At 46.6% G+C, this 15,930-nt stretch overlaps 1 protein-coding gene and 3 non-coding genes across 5 annotated transcripts in view; all 4 read left to right on the top strand.

Moving 5' to 3' along the window:
- LOC136867021 (transmembrane protein 53) overlaps positions 1-15,930 on the top strand; it is a 266,998-nt gene that overhangs the window by 212,522 nt on the left and 38,546 nt on the right. The gene's annotated exons all lie outside the window — the stretch shown is intronic.
- Positions 6,015-6,087, top strand: TRNAR-UCU (transfer RNA arginine (anticodon UCU)). Its single transcript has one exon. It is a non-coding gene; the product is annotated as a tRNA-Arg (tRNA).
- TRNAR-UCU (transfer RNA arginine (anticodon UCU)) lies at positions 9,557-9,629 on the top strand. The gene has a single exon. It is a non-coding gene; the product is annotated as a tRNA-Arg (tRNA).
- On the top strand, positions 11,450-11,522 carry TRNAR-UCU (transfer RNA arginine (anticodon UCU)). The gene has a single exon. It is a non-coding gene; the product is annotated as a tRNA-Arg (tRNA).

Raw genomic sequence — 15,930 nt, 5'->3', positions numbered from 1 at the left:
TATATTCTAAGTACTGCATGATCGCCACTCAACGGCAATTGAGCTGCTCAATTGCCTCCAGCGCGTGCGACAAGTCATTGTATAAGTTAATGTACTACAGTATAAGAGGAAGGTTATTTGATGCAGTGGTCCCCAACACGCCGCTAGACTTCCCTTCAACCGTCAACATGGTGAGTGGGCAACTGATCACCGGAGACATGTCCCGATCACAGACGAAGCAAGATTCTGTTTAAGATCACCAGACGGAGAGCACGATTGTGGAGAAGAGCCGGTCGACGATTTTTCCCTAAATCTTTGCGCGAGACAGCCTTCAATCGAGGTTCACTCATGTTATGGCCAGGGATAAACTTACAGGTTAAAAATGAAATGGAATGGCGTATGGCTTTTAGTGCCGGGAGTGTCCGAGGACAAGATCGGCTCACGAGATGCAGGTCTTTCGATTTGACGTAAAACGCCCTATACGCAGAATATAATTCAGTGAACGTGGTTTGTGTGTGTTGTCTCATGAACCATGTTCGTGGCGACCATGGATTCATGTGGAGTTGGAAAGATTGTTTAGTAGAGCAGCCGGCAATGAACCATATTCGCGTATTAGTAGTTGGTGGGGCGAACGTGGTTATCCCGGCACTTTATACTGTGTATGTGAAAACTGGAAGGAAATAAATATATAGATAGGTAAGTGGATATTTTATTTATTTACCTGTGCAAAGTCAGGGCCATGACCTTTTTGTTGTACTTAACCAGCGTAATCTACTCACATGTTAGCAGTAATAATAATAGTAATACCGGTATTAATAATGTCCGCCTCTGTGGCGTAGTGGTTAGCTGCCACCCCCAGAGGCCCGGGTTCGATTCCCGGCTCTGCCACGAAATTTGAAAAGTGGTACAAGGGCTGGAACGGGGTCCACTCAGCCTCGGGAAGTCAACTGAGGGGGCGGGGGGTTCCGATTCCCACCTCAGCCATCCTCGAAGTGGATTTCCGTGGTTTTCCACTTCTCCTCCAGGAAAAAGCCGGGATGGTACCTAACTTAAGGCTACGGCCGCTTCCTTCCCACTCCTAGGCCTTTCCTGTCCCATCGTCACCATAAGACCTATCTCTGTCGGTGCGACGTAAAACAACTTGTAAAAAAGTAGTAGTTTTGTGAGAAGTACTTTCCTGTTGTTCAGCACTGTTTAACTGTTGCTGTTTAGTTCTTCACTGCATGTGACTGTGTAAATTACTGGAGTCGAACCAACGAACAGTCATCGTGTGTTGTGTGGCCCGTAGCCCTGTGTTCAAGCCTGTCTGTAGGCAGTTGCTGTGTGGGGTAGCTGGACTGATGAACGCAATCAAGTTTAAAGGTCTCTCCGGTAGCAATGAGGCGGAGAAGAGTAGACTTGTAAATCGACAGCAATTAGCAAGTGTGGCCATTCATGGTCGAATATAATTGTGCGTGCGTGTGTAGATTTCTTGGGTCATCCTGAAATAAATTAGAGTAATAAAACATACACTGTTTTATTCATAACAATAAAATTGCAGTTAACTTTATGCTCGGTCGGCTGTTGCTTGATTTGCGACAGGAAGAAAGTGACGGGAAAGAAAGTGAGATCACACATTCATCCGCCCTAATTTATTTTCACGTGGTGTCTCATTCTCAAGTTTCGACTAGTACTGAGAATAATTCCGGCTATGTTTTAGGAATTGTTTTCGCCTGTACGGATATCAGTGTGCCAATAGCCATGGATTACTAGGCCTACTCCTACCAAAAATGTTTTCATTCCATACCCTAAAGAGGCACGGCGGGCCTTCTGTAGGATGCATTTGCCTTAGTGCAAGATAATGTAAAACTGCGGAAATCATTCTCAGGACAGCCGACGGTGGGGACCAGTCCCTCCGCCTCCCGAATGCAGAGTTGCAAGACTAGTAAAACTGTAGTCGTAATACTGAAAGATGCGTTCTGACAGTTCTTAAAGGGAGGTCCGTTTACTGCAGCCTGGGTGGGGAGAAAGGAATAGAGGGAATGGTGGCCATGGAAACGTGGACGGACCCATTGCGGTTGCCATGGAGGTAAGCCTGCTGGCCGGCTTCTGATGCTTGGAGTTGCCAAACCTCTCATTTCTGAGTTACGTACCACAGAACAGAGCGGTCTGAACTAACGAACAAGTGAGCCGGAAACGAAGGGAAATGAAAGTAATTCAGGTCTTTGTCAACACCGTGCAATGTCACGTGCAATTCTCCTCTCTCCGGCCCTATCAGTCAAAACGCTACTTTTATCAGTAGGGGTATAGCCGCTGTTAAGCCGAAGACTACTTTGCTAGTGCAGTGGATTATACGTACTCCATACTGACAGAAAGTCAGACCGCACTTCTCGATAAATTCGGGCCCGAATCTGTTGAAAAATTTTAGCCTTTTGGCCTCAGCTCCGTTCCTTATCTTCCGCTCGAGCTTAACCCCCAATGTGGAATGCAACGCGGAAGATAAAAGTGAGTCATAACTGGAATGCAAAGGACAAAGGTTGCATTTATCAGAACATAATGTTGACAGAATAAGAGTTCAAAGTCTTTGTGCATTGATGGCAGTACAGTCTTTGTGCATTCATGAAAGCTGTCATAGACGTTATCTAAAGGAACTTGGGAAAAAAAAAAAAAAAAAAGGAAACAAAACCAGTAGCATGCATAATACGTAGTAGTATTAGAAAAAAAAAAAAAAAACACAAGTTGCTGTATTATGGTTAAGGGAGAAGACGTTGATGGCTGACTCCTTAGAAATGAAACAACCTCATATAATAACAATGGAAACCTATAACCTGCTTTCCAGTCTTTGACGGGTCAGGGATGTAATGAATGAAACATAAATAGGCTGTTATTACAATGGGGTCGCCATTCCCAAGGTGATTTATTAATGACTGATAAATGCTATGGAGAGTGTTGCTGGAATGAAAGATGACAGGGAAAGCCGGAATACCCGGAGAAAAACCTGTCCGCCTCCGCTTTGTCCAGCACAAATCTCACATGGAGTGACCGGGATTTGAACCACGGTATCCAGCGGTGAGAGGCCGACGCGCTGCCGTCTGAGCCACGGAGGCTCCCATATAATAATAATAATAATAATAATAATAATAATAATAATAAAGACTTGAAAATCCTCAGCCTGTTTCCAGTCATCTAACCGGGTCAGGGATAGAATGAATGAAGCCCCATCTAGTGGCGGCTGCCGAAGCCTGTCGCATTCCTCTGTAGCAATGATTAATGTCTGACAGATGAAATGATATTGAAGTGTGTTGCTGGAATGAAAGATAGCAGGGAAGATCTGTCCCGCCTCCGCTTTGTCCAGCACAAATCTCACAGCGAGTGACTGGGATTTGAACCACAGAACCCAGCGGTGTGAGGCCGGTGCGCTGCCGCCTGAGCCATGGATGCTCCTCCAATACTACTACTACTACTACTACTACTACTACTACTACTACTACTACTACTACTAATAATAATAATAATAATAATAATAATAATAATAATAATAATAATAATAATAATAATAATAATAATAATATAAGCGCGACAAATCCTCTCGGCCATTATTGTTCGTTTTCTAAACCTGGGCCGCTATCTCAGGATCAGATAGCTCCTCAATTATTCTAACGTACACTCAGTGCACCGCGAACCAGCCCTCAGGGCCTAGGTATCGTTCTCGGCGACAGGAGGCAGGATCGCTACTCCAAGATCGTGGGGCCAGCAATAATAATAACGTCCACCTCTGATGGTGTTAGCGTGATTAGCTGCCACCCCCGATTCCCGGCTCTGCCACGAAATTTGAAAAATGGTACGAGAGCTGGAACGGGGTCCACTCAGCCTCGGGAAGTGGTTTTCCATGGTTTCCCACTTTTCTTCCAGGCAAATGCCAGGATGGTACCTAACAAAAGGCCACGGCTGCTTCCTTCCCTCTTCCTTGTCTACCCCGTCCAATCTTCCCATCCCCCGCACAAGGCCCCTGTTCAGCATAGCAGGTGAGCCCGCCTGGGCGAGGAACTGGTCCTCCTCCCCAGGTGTATCCCCCGATTCAAAGTCTCACGCTGCAGGACACTGCCCTTGAGGGATCCCTCGCTGAGTCCGAGGGAAGAACCGACCCTGGAGGGTAAACAGATTAAGAAAGGATAATAATAATAATAATAATAATAATAATAATAATAATAATAATAATAATAATAATAATATCAGGTCACATATCCAAATCATGGCGCTGGCGACCTAGTCAGTACCTCTAACTAGACCAAGGGATATCCTGAACCGGAGTTTACTTGTAGAAGGAGCGGGGGCAGTTTCTTCCCGCCTCTCCTCTAGCCAAAGCACATGGCTACCCATCCAAGTGGTGATCACACACAATATTGCTTAACTTCGGAGACTCACGAGATCCGGTGTTTCAACCTGGCCATGTCTTTGGCTGGCTGAGTCGATACCACTATATTATTATTGTTTTTGTTGGTAGTAGTAGTAGTAGTAGTAGCTACCCTTACCCTACTAAATCAATGACTGGTTGTATTCATCCTACCGTCCGCCTCTGGTAGTGGTTAGTGTGATTTGCTGCCACCCTCGCAGGCCCGGGTTCGATTCCCGGCTCTGCCACGAAATCTGCAAAGTGGTACAAGGGCTGGAATGGGGTCCACTCAGTCTCGGGAGCGTGAGACTTGGGTCGGGGGATACAACAGGGGGGATGGCCAGTACCTCGGCCTCACCTGCTATGCTGAACAGGGGCCTTGTGGGGAGGGGGAGAAGGGATAGAAAAGAAAGAGGGAAGGTAGCGACCATGGCGTTCAGTTAGTAACCCAGCATTTTCCTGGAGGAGAAGTGGGGAAACCACGAAAAACCACTTCGAGGTTGGCTGAGGTGGGAATTGAACCCACCTCTACTCAGTTGACCTCCCGAGACTAAATGGACTTTTCGAATTTCGTGGCGGAGCCGGGAATAGAACCCGGGCAGTTAATCACGCTAACCACTACACCACAGAGGCGACTAAAAAAACAATTTCGAAAATCACTTCCGGGCTAAATGCAGTTTCGGGAAAATAGCCTAAAATCGGTTGGTTTTTTTAAAACTCGTTTTCTTTTTATTCAGATCCTTGCCAAATTAAATTATTTACACAGGCCTAATTCTTTCTGTAATATGTTCCTTGGTTCAAAACCCTCAGGCGTTTTTTAATGTTCACACCGAATGTAGTTATAAGGGCTTAAATGAAACAAGGCATTGACTCACATTAGCATTCGTAGTGGTAGGAACTTATTTTCTTTTCGTTTATATGAGAACTCTGGTCTCTGAATGAGACCGGAAGTAATTCTCACATTCCAGCAGCGCTCATCCACCCCAGAGACGCCAAGCTCAACCTTCCACTCCATGCGTCGGTGGATGCAGAGTCGGTCTCGGTCCACAAGTGGCCACGGCTGGTCCGTGGACAATAGCTCTTCACTCCGACCGGCCAACCGAGCAGGGGTCTATCGTGGGTCTACGCCTCTGTATTCGGGAGGCGGATTAAACTGGACCTCGAGGCTGGTCTCCACCGTCGGCTCTCCTGAGAATGGTTTTCAGTGGTTTTCCATTCTCCTGCACTAAGGTGAATGCCGGGACAATTTCTAGTATAGGCCACGGCCGCCAACCCCCTCACCTCCGAGCATCTCTTTCTACGCCACAAATCTCCCGGCCTGAGGGACAGCGTTATACCGTCTAAGAGGCCCGCCTCCCCCTTCAGGGGAGGAATGAAAACATTTTTGTAGTAGTAGTAGTACCACGCCATGTCATGGCGACGTGTTCAGAGGAGTAGTGTTGTCAGGCCTGCTCATGGACATCCATACAGTTTTATCCGACGAAAATGTAAATTCACTATCGAGTACCTTCTAATAACTGACATGTTTCTCGGTAATTGACTACATTGTTGGTGAGTTTATATTCTACAACAGTTTGAAGGTTATGAGGCATGACTCATGAGATGAGACTAAGCACACCTTGAAAACCTGCTTTTATACCTCAGCAGCTAACTGGTCAAACACGTCCCTTTGGCGAAGAGGATAGCGCGTTGGACTTCTAATCCAAAGGTCGTGGGTTCGATCCCCACAAGGGATGACTATTTTTAAAGAGACTGCCTGATAACGTGCTGTTCATGCTATAAATTCAGCGTCGTGGACGATTCGATGTCAATAACGGCATACACTTTGCATTAACATGTGAACTCTGCGCTGCACTTTATCATGTCACAACGTTCAAGGGGTGCACCAGGCGAGCCGAACATACCTCCCAGCACTGAAAACCCATACATTAAATGTCTTTCTTTCTTAATCTGTTTGTCCGTTTATTCTCCAGGGTTGGTTTTTCCCTCGAACTCAGCGAGGGACGACACGTTTGCCGCATTAAGGGCAGTGTCTTAAAGCGTGAGACATTGGATCGGGCAGATACAACGGAGAGGAAGACCAGCACCTCGCCCAGGCGGCCTCACCTGTTATGTTGAAGAGGGGCCTTGTGGGGGTGGATGGAAAGATTGATAGGGATAGACAAGCAAGAGGGAAGGATGCGGCCGTGGCCTTAATTTAGGGACCACCCCGGCAATTGATTTGAGAAGTGGGAACCACGGAAAACCACTTCGAAGATGACTGAGGTGGGAATCAAACAGCCACCCTTCCATTCAGTTATCCTCAGGAGAATGAGTGGGCCCCGTTCCAGCCCTCGTATCACATTTCGAATTTCGTGGCAGAGCCGGGAATTGAACCCGGGTCTCCGGGGGTGGCAGATAATCACACTAACCCCTAAACCACAGAGGCGGACCATATGAAAATAAATTATAAATTTACAAATATCAACAAATAAAACATTTTGCGTGAAGTTCCTTGATTAAACGCCAAACCAAACCCCATGGTGCAATAGCCCAGGCGGGCTTTGACTACCAAACGACCGCTGCTCAACCCAAATTACCCAGATTACGAGGTGACGTTTTGTCGGCACGGCAAATACTTTTGGCTTTCTAGACCGGGCTCTTTATCTCACCATCAGATAGCTCCTGAATTGTAGTCACGTAAGCTGAGTGGATCTCGAACTATCCCTCATGTCCAGATCCTTAATTGGCCGGCAATCGAACCCGAGGCCTCAGAATACGCCGTGGGACCGGCGTTGATTGAGAAACTCCTAAAATATTCTTATTCCAGTTTATTGTGGAAACAATCCGTTTCCATCTTGAAATGTTTGAGGAACCCCATGTTAGAGTGGTTTACCCTACTTTCTTTCTTTCTTAATCTGTGTACCCTCCAGACTTGGCTTTTCCCTCGGACTCAGCGAGGGATCTCACTTCTACCGTCTGAAGGGCAGTGTCCTGGAGCGTGAGACATTGGGTCGGGGGATACAACTGGGAGGATGACCAGTACCTCGCCCAGGCGGCCTCACCTGCTATGCTGAACAGGGGCCTTGTGGGAGAATGGGAAGATTCGTGGCTCGAATCCCACTGTCAGCAGCCCTGAAGAGGGTTTTCTGTGGTTCCCCATTTTCACACTACGGAAAACCACTTCCAGGAAGACTGAGGTGGGAATCGAACCCACCTCTACTCACTTGACCTCCCGAGGCTGAGTGGACCCCGTTCCAGCCCTCGTACCACTTTTCAAATTTCGTGGCAGAGCCAGGAATCGAACCCGGGCCTCCGGGGGTGGCAGCTAATTACACTAAGCACTTCACCACAGAGGCGGACTTTACCCTAATTGACGTCTCTTTAACTGCTATAGCAGTGTTGGTTTCTCCCTAATTAAATTGACATGACGGCCAAGTATTACAGTTGTGAATGAGACCAGAACGCTGTTTTAATCAGCTAACTTGATAAGATGAGATGAGTGGTTAAATGACGGGCTGAGGAACTCAGACGGCAGAGCACTGGCGTTCTGGCAGGTTCGATCCTGGATCAGTCCAGTGGTATCGAAAGATGCTCAAATACTCCAGTTTCGTGTCGATAGATTTATCGGCACTTAAAAGAAGTTCTGCGGTACAAAATTCCAGCACCTCGGCGTCTCCGAAAATCGTAAAAGTAGTTAGTGGAACGTAAATCCAACATCGTTATTTATAATTAAGAAAGGCTAAAGGAAATGTGTTATAATATTGAAGGTCCCCTGATGCAGGCGTAACCTTTTTACCCAGAGGCCCCGGGTTCAATTTCCGGCTAGTCCATGGGTTTTAATACTGTGTAAGGGTTACTCAGCCTCGGGAAGTCAACTGGCTAGGCTAGTTGTTTAACGTAGCACAAACACATCGAAGGTTTTTGGCGACGGCAGGATGCGAAGAGGCTAGGATTGGGAAGGTAGCAACCATATCCTTAATTAAGGTATAGCCTCAGCATTTGCCTCGTGTGAAAATGGGGAACCACGGAAAACCCTCTTCAGGGCTGCTGACAGTGGGATTCGAAACCACCATTTCCCGAAACAAGCTCACAGCTGCGCGACCCTAACCGTACGACTAACTCGCTCGGTATTTGATGAACGAAGAGGTCTGTATTTATAGTCATAGCTCATACAGCGTAGGTAGTCGCTGAATAATGCAATTAAAATTAGATGTGCACGTATGTATTTCTAAGCTGTCTCAGCCACCCTCGAAGTGCTTATCCGTGGTTCCCCACTTCTTCAAGCAAATGCCGGGATGGCACCTAAGTTAAGGCACGGCCGCATCCTTCCCTCTTCCTTGTCTACCGTCTCAAGGACAATGTCCTGGAGCGTGAGACTTTGGGGAAGAGGAGCAGTACCTCGCCCAGGCGGCCTCACCTGCTATGCTGAACAGGGGCCTTCTGAGGGGTTGGGAAGATTGGAAAGGATAGACAAGGGAGAGGGAAGGAAGCGGTCGTGTCCTAAAGGTATGTATGATCCAGACATTGGCCTAGAGAGGAAGTGGAAAACGACGGATAACTACTTCAAGGATTGCTGAGGAGGGAATCGAACCACTCTTCTAGTCAGTTGACCTCACGAGGCTGAGTAGACCTCGTATCATTTTTCAAATTTCGTGGCAGAGCCGTGAATCAAACCCGAGCCTTCAGGGACTAATCACACTAACCACTACACCACATAAGCGAAATTGATTCAATACTACACTGTACAATGAAACTTTCACCAGAGGAACAATTACACATGTGCTCAACTAAGGTTTTGTAACATCAGATTCCACACGCTGCTGCGCTAATGTCCACTACTTGCTGTGGCACTGTACGAATTTTTTTAGCTGCCTGAGGGACGGCGTTACCATCTAAAAGAGGCCCGCCTCCACATTCAAGGGAGGAATGAGAATTTTTAGTAGTAGTAGTAGTAGTAATAGTAATAGTAGTAGTAGAGTTCCACTCCATGTCATGGCGACGTGTTCAGAGGAGTAGCGCGTGTTGTCAGGCCTGCTCAGGGACAGCCATACAGCCTTATCCGAAGAAAATGTAAATTCACATAGGTGACATTATTCCGCTGTAAATGACTGCATTGTTGGTGAGTTTACAGTATATCTACGACAGTTTGAAGGTCATCACTCATGAGACTGAACACATCTTGGAAACCTGATTTTATACCACAACAGCTAAGTAGATAAACATGTCCCTTTGGCGCAGAGGATAGCGCGTTGGACTTCTAATCCAAAGGTCGTGGGTTCGATCCCCACAAGGGATGATTCTTTTTATGCCATAAATTCAGCGTTGTGGACGGTTCGATGTCACTAACGGCATACGCTTTGCATTAACATGTGAGCTCTGCACTGCACTTGATCATGTCACAACTTACAAGGGGTGCACCATGCGAGCCCAACATGTCTTCAGACACTCCCAGCACCGAAAGCCATACAATAAATTTCTTCCTTTCTTTCGAATCCGTTTACCCTACAGGGTTGGTTTTCCCCTCGGAATCAGCGAGGGATCCCACCTCTACCGCCTCATGGGCAGTGTTCTGGAGCTTGGGACTCTGGGTCTGGGGATACAGCTGGGGAGGATGACCAGTACCTCGCCCAGGCGGCCTCACCTGCTATGTTGAACAGGGGCTTTGCGGGGGAATGGGAAGATTGGAAGGGTTAGACAAGGAAGAGGGAAGGAAGCGGCAGTGGCCTTATGTTAGGTACCATCCCGGCATTTGCCTGGAGGAGAAGTGGGGAACCACGGAAAACCACTTCCAGGATGGCTGAGGTGGGAATCGAACCCACCTCTACTCAGTTGACCTCCCGAGGCTAAGTGGACCCCGTTCCAGCCCTCGTACCACTTTTCAAATTTCGTGGCAGAGCCGTGAATTGAACCCGGGCCTTCAGGGACTAATCACACTAACCACTACACCACAGAAGCGGACTTCATTCAGTACTATACTGCACAATATAACTTTCACCAAAGGAACAGTTACACATGTGCGCATGTAACGTTTTGTGCCATCTGATTCTACACGCTGCTGCGCGATTCCCTTGCTGTTGCTCTCTACGAATCTTTTAGCGGCTTGAGAGACGGCGTTACCGTCTAAGAGGCCCGCCTCCCTATTCAGGGGAGGAATGAAAACATTTTAGTAGTAGTAGTAGTAGTAGTAGTAGTAGTAGTAGTAGTAGTAGGCTTGTTTCACACCTACCCGGCTGCCGGGTAACCAGTAGCCGGCTCTGGCAAGAGTGGGAATCCTTTTCACATATACCCGGCAAGAACACGGCAGCAGTTGTGTACACATCGCGTGTTGGAATGGATCGCAATAAATTACTAGCGTTTATGGTCTTGTATAGGCGTTTCAAGAAAAGGAGAAAAAATAGACTGCTATGGGTGAATCCAGTCTATATGGGAAGAGACGAGGTTGGAGCATTTTTTATACTTTTTGAAGACTTAAGAAATGACAGCGACAAATTGTTCAACTATTTTAAGATGAGTGTGCAAACTTTCTGTGTCAATTTCCGCCATAAGAACAAATACGTAATACACTAGAGCGTAAAAACAAGGAAACGCAACACTCGAGAAGACTAGACACTGCCGTGCTGGCTAGATATGTAAACTTCCACTGACTCACAGCTCCCACTACCCTCCCAATCTGGTTTTTTTTCACCCGGCAGCCGGCCCGTACAGTGGGGGCTGCCGGCTTCCTACTACAATAGCACGGCAGCCGGGTGCCGTTTATACGGCAACGACTTTTACCGGGCAAGTGTGAAACGTCTCGTACACTTCTTGTCCTGACAACCGTGTACCCGGCATCGGTTACCCGGCAGCCGGGTAGGTGTGAAACAAGCCGTAGTAGTAGTACGAGTTCCCTTCCATGTCATTGCGACGTGTTCAGAGGAGTAGCGCGTGTTGTCAGGCCTGCTCAGGGATATACATACGGCCTTATCCGACTAACTAAAATTATTCCGCAGTAAATGACTGCATTGTTGGTGAGTTTATTTTCTACAACCATGTGAAGGTCATGAGTCATGACTCATATGAGACTAAGCATACCTTGAAAACCTGCTTTTATACTATAGCAGCTAACCAGATAAACACGTCCCTTTGGCGCAGAGGATAGCGCGTTGGACTTCTAATCCAAAGGTCGTGGGTTCGATCCCCACAAGGGATGATTCTTTTCGTAAAAAAGAAAAGAAAAAAGTACTATGTGATAACGTGCTGTTCACACCATGCATTCAGCGTCGTGGACGGTTCGATGTCAATAACGGCATACTATTTGCATTTACATGTGATCGCTGCACTGCACTTCATGTCACAGGCGAGTCGAACATGTCCTCGGACACTCCTAGCATTGAAAGCCATACAAAGACTTTTTTTTTTCTTTCTTAATCCGTTTACCCTCCAGGGTTTGTTTTTCCCTTGGAATCGGCGGGGGATCCCACCTCTACAGCATCAAGGGCAGTGTTTTACAGCGTGAGACATTGGGTCGGGGAGATACAACTGGGAGGAGGACCAGCACCTCGCCCAGGCGGTCTCACCTGTTGAAGAGGGGCCTTGTGGGGTAGGTGGGGATGTGAAGATTTGTGACGGTGAAGGAGATGCTCGGAGAAGGTGAGGGGGTTGGCGGCCGTGGCCTATACTAGAAATTGTCCCGGCATTCGCCTTAGTGCAGGAGAATGGAAAACCACTGAAAACCATTCTCAGGACAGCCGACGGTGAGGTCCAGCCCTTTCCCGCCTCCCGAATACAGAGGCGTAGAGCCACGGTAGGGCCGTGGCCACTCCTCTTCTGCTCGGTTGGCCGGTCGGAGTGCAGAGCTGTTGGACCACGGACCAGCCATGTGGTATAAGAGGTTTTGACAAGGACACAGTAGAAAGGCCTTGTATTGCAAAAATCAAATCAAGTCCATATCCGTACAGATTATGGAGGTCCATAGAAGAGCAGCGGATAAAACTTTCCACTATCGTAACATAGGCACTAAGTGTGGTAGAGTGATTAACTCCATACCGTGCCACCATTAACATTGTAATCATTGTTGTAGGTTGAGTGAACCACATGCTCACGTGCCCCTCAGAAGTGGAAGGACAGTGGAACCTACATCCTTCTGGGCGAGTTTACCCCTTGTCTAGGGTTTTGTTTGGCTTTTGTTTCCGACTTCATTGTGCGGACATTTGCGGTCGCCACAAAATCAGGGACATTTGCGGTCACTGAGATATACTTGTGGCCACTCACAGAAATTTCCCAGTAGTCACAGGAGACTTGCGGTCAGTACAGCAGGGGATGAGCCTCATTGGCTTAATCTCGGGGTACCCCTGCCTGGGTTCCTGCTTGCTAGCTTGGAAAACAACGTTTTTTTCTGGCGTGCATTATTTAGGGATCATAGCTTCAGCCATTAATTGTGCACATTATAATGGTCATGTGTGAAGAAAGTATTGGGAAAATCAACACGGAATGTCATCTGAGTGTGTCTGAAAGAGAAGAACAATTATTCATGTCGTGTTTTTGGAAACATACAATTCTGAAATTTATAAACAAAGTATGAAACATTCCAATGTATGTTGTGTTGAAAGTTGTATTAGATCAGATGACGGTTTTTTTTAGTAACAATGTCTTAAAATTGACGCATGGTTGAAACGCATTTAAAACGGGTACTTTTTACGTTGCAACTGCGATAAAAAATATTAATATAATTACAAATTCAAAACCTAACGTAAAATGAAACTTAAAATGAAGCGAGGAAAATGATGACGTCATTGAATTTTCTGTAGGCCTATTGGTTATTTAATGAATAACCTCCAAACTCGAGTACATATAATAATTTGGTCGACAGTAAATTATATGTTGTAAAATGCTGATTCCCATCACACTTTATATAGAATGTTGATCTAGAACGAGGAAGCAGGTGCTCAGGCAGGTTAGTGGGGAAATCCCGAGATTAAGCCAATGAGGCTTACCCCCTGCTGCTGTGACCTCAAGCCTCGACATGTTTCCCGTTCGTTACTTGGCTGACACAGTAATTCTTTTAAATACGGCATATGGTTAGACCTGGATGGTCGCCCATCTAAGTGCTACCTCGGCAATTCGCGCATCTGACCTGGTTCCAGTGAGGCACATCTATTGCAGCAAGTGCATAGTGATCCAGGTTGAGGCAATTGTAGCATAGTATTGTCAGTTACCTGATGTTAATAATAATGTTATTTGCTTTACGTCCCACTAACTACTCTTTTAAGGTCTTCGGAGACACCGAAGTGCCGGAATTTAGTCCCGCAGGAGTTCTTTTACGTGCCAGTAAATCTACCGACACGGGGCTGTCGTATTTGAGCACCTTCAAATACCACCGGACTGAGCCAGGATCGAACCTGCCAAGTTGGGGTTAGAAGGCCAGCGCCTTAACCGTCTGAGCCACTCAGCCCGGCCCTGATGTTCAAGCTGGTTTCCGTCGAGGTCGTGGCAACCGCGAACATATTGCTAATCTGTGGTGGATCATGGAGAAAGCACGTGAATACCAGAAAACAGTCTACGTGTGTTTTATTGACCACAGAAAAGCCTTTGGCTGTGTTGATTATCACAGACTGTGGAAAGCCATGCTGGACTTGGGGGTACCCTTATATCTGACTCAGTTGATACGTTCGCTTTATACAGAACAAGCCGGGCTGAGTGGCTCAGACGGTTGAGGAGTTGGCCTTCCGACCCCAACTTGGCAGGTTCGATCCTGGTTCAGTCCAGTGGTATTTGAAGGAGTCGGTAGATTTACTAGCACTGAAAAGAACTCCTGCGGGACTCAATTCCGGCACCTTGGCGTCTACGAAAACCGTAAAAGTAGTTAGTGGGACGTAAAGCAGGGACAAGAGGCAGCATTTCGCACACCATATAGCGACACTGAATGGTTTAAAATCGAAAAGGGTGTCCGTCAAGGCTGCATTCTTTCACCATTCCTTTTCAATCTGTATAAAGAAATAATTATGCGGACGTTAAATTTAGAGGAACTCGACATTGGTGTGAAGATTGGAGGAAGAATTATAAACAGTTTGAGATATGCTAATGATACAACCCTGCTGGCAGAAACAGAAGAAGGTCTAAAGCTTTTAATGCCCCGCCTCAAAGTTAAAGTGAAACAAAATGGGCCTCTATCTCAGTATTAAAAAGACCAACGTTTTGACTACGGATGAGTGTGGTACGGTTTGTCTAAAGCTAAATGGGGCGGGTTCGATTCCCGGCAGGGTCGGGAATTTTAAACATAATTGGTTAATTCCGCTGGCATGGGGGGCTCGGTGTATGTGTCGTCTTCATCATCATTTCATCCTCATCGCGACGTGCGAGTCTCCTACGAGCGTCAAATCAAAAGACCTGTATCTGTCCTCGGACACTCCCGGTACTCGAAGTCACACGCCATTTCATCTTCTTTTTTTTTTTTTTTTTTTTTTTTTTCAGTTTGACTCCCAAGTACGGATTAGTCTATGCGATTATTCCCACTGTTCATGTATGGATGTGCGAGCAGGACGCTGAAACAGGCAGACAAGAGAATGATCGACGCTTTTGAGCTCGGGTGTTGGGGATGACTCTTCTGCATACCATGAACTGCAAAAATCAGCAATAAGGCAGTTTTAGAACGCATCAAGCCACGTACTGTATGTCATTGGCTGGTATGATTATGAAGCTGAGACTAGCATACTGTGGCCACGTTATGCGATCAGATGCATTGGAAAAAGCTATCGTGCTAGGAATGATCAGCGGTACAAGAAGACCTGGTCGCCAGAGGACTCGTTGGTTAGACACCATAAAAACAGACACCGCCTTCGGCCTGGAACAACTAAATGAGGTAGTGTGGAACAGGACAACTTGGAGAGCGCTAATTCATAGAATCGCCAATGGTCGGATTCGACTGAACGGATGACATCATCATCATCATTGTGAGTGGAGGGTGAGGAGGTTGTGGATGTGGTCTTTGTTTGTTTGTTTGTTTGGGGGGTGGCGTAGGTTGCGTATAGTAGAGTTGGTGGACTCCTGAAGCTTGTTTTGTTTGTTTTGAGGGGAATTTTTCTTCTCGGAAGCCTGTGTTGGTGTGGCGGATTGTTTGTGGGCAGTGATAGTGTGGTTTGATTCACATTGTGTGTGTAAGGTCACGATCCGCTCTCGCCACGGTCATGGTCCAATCGCAGACAACAGTATTCATATGAGGCGAGCAGGGAAACCTCCTGCATTGACCACTCAGTTGAGATCAGACCACTACTATTTCACAATGTCAGACGATTTCCGTACGAGAAAGTTAGCAGTTATCGCGACTGCGCTGGATACAACATTGTCGCTGTAACGTGATGAACTATACCGGCTTGCTCCTTACCCGTTTAATCAATGTCTCGTTTGGAAAAGACGCATCTATTACAATACAACTTGAGGCATCATAATTTTTAACTGCATATAAACACAGAATTTCAATAGTATAATTATTTATTAAGAATTTTTAACTTGTAGGTAATCTCTGTTCAGTGTTTTAAAACTTTTGCACTAATTTTCAGTCCCGGCCTTCTGAAATGCAGTACTAATTATTTGTGATATTAATACAAAACAATTTCCAGATA

This window comes from Anabrus simplex, chromosome 3 (genome assembly GCF_040414725.1).
Source record: "Anabrus simplex isolate iqAnaSimp1 chromosome 3, ASM4041472v1, whole genome shotgun sequence".
Lineage (NCBI taxonomy): Eukaryota > Metazoa > Arthropoda > Insecta > Orthoptera > Tettigoniidae > Anabrus > Anabrus simplex.
Note: the sequence above shows the minus strand (reverse complement) of the source record. Positions and strands in the feature narration are given on the sequence as shown.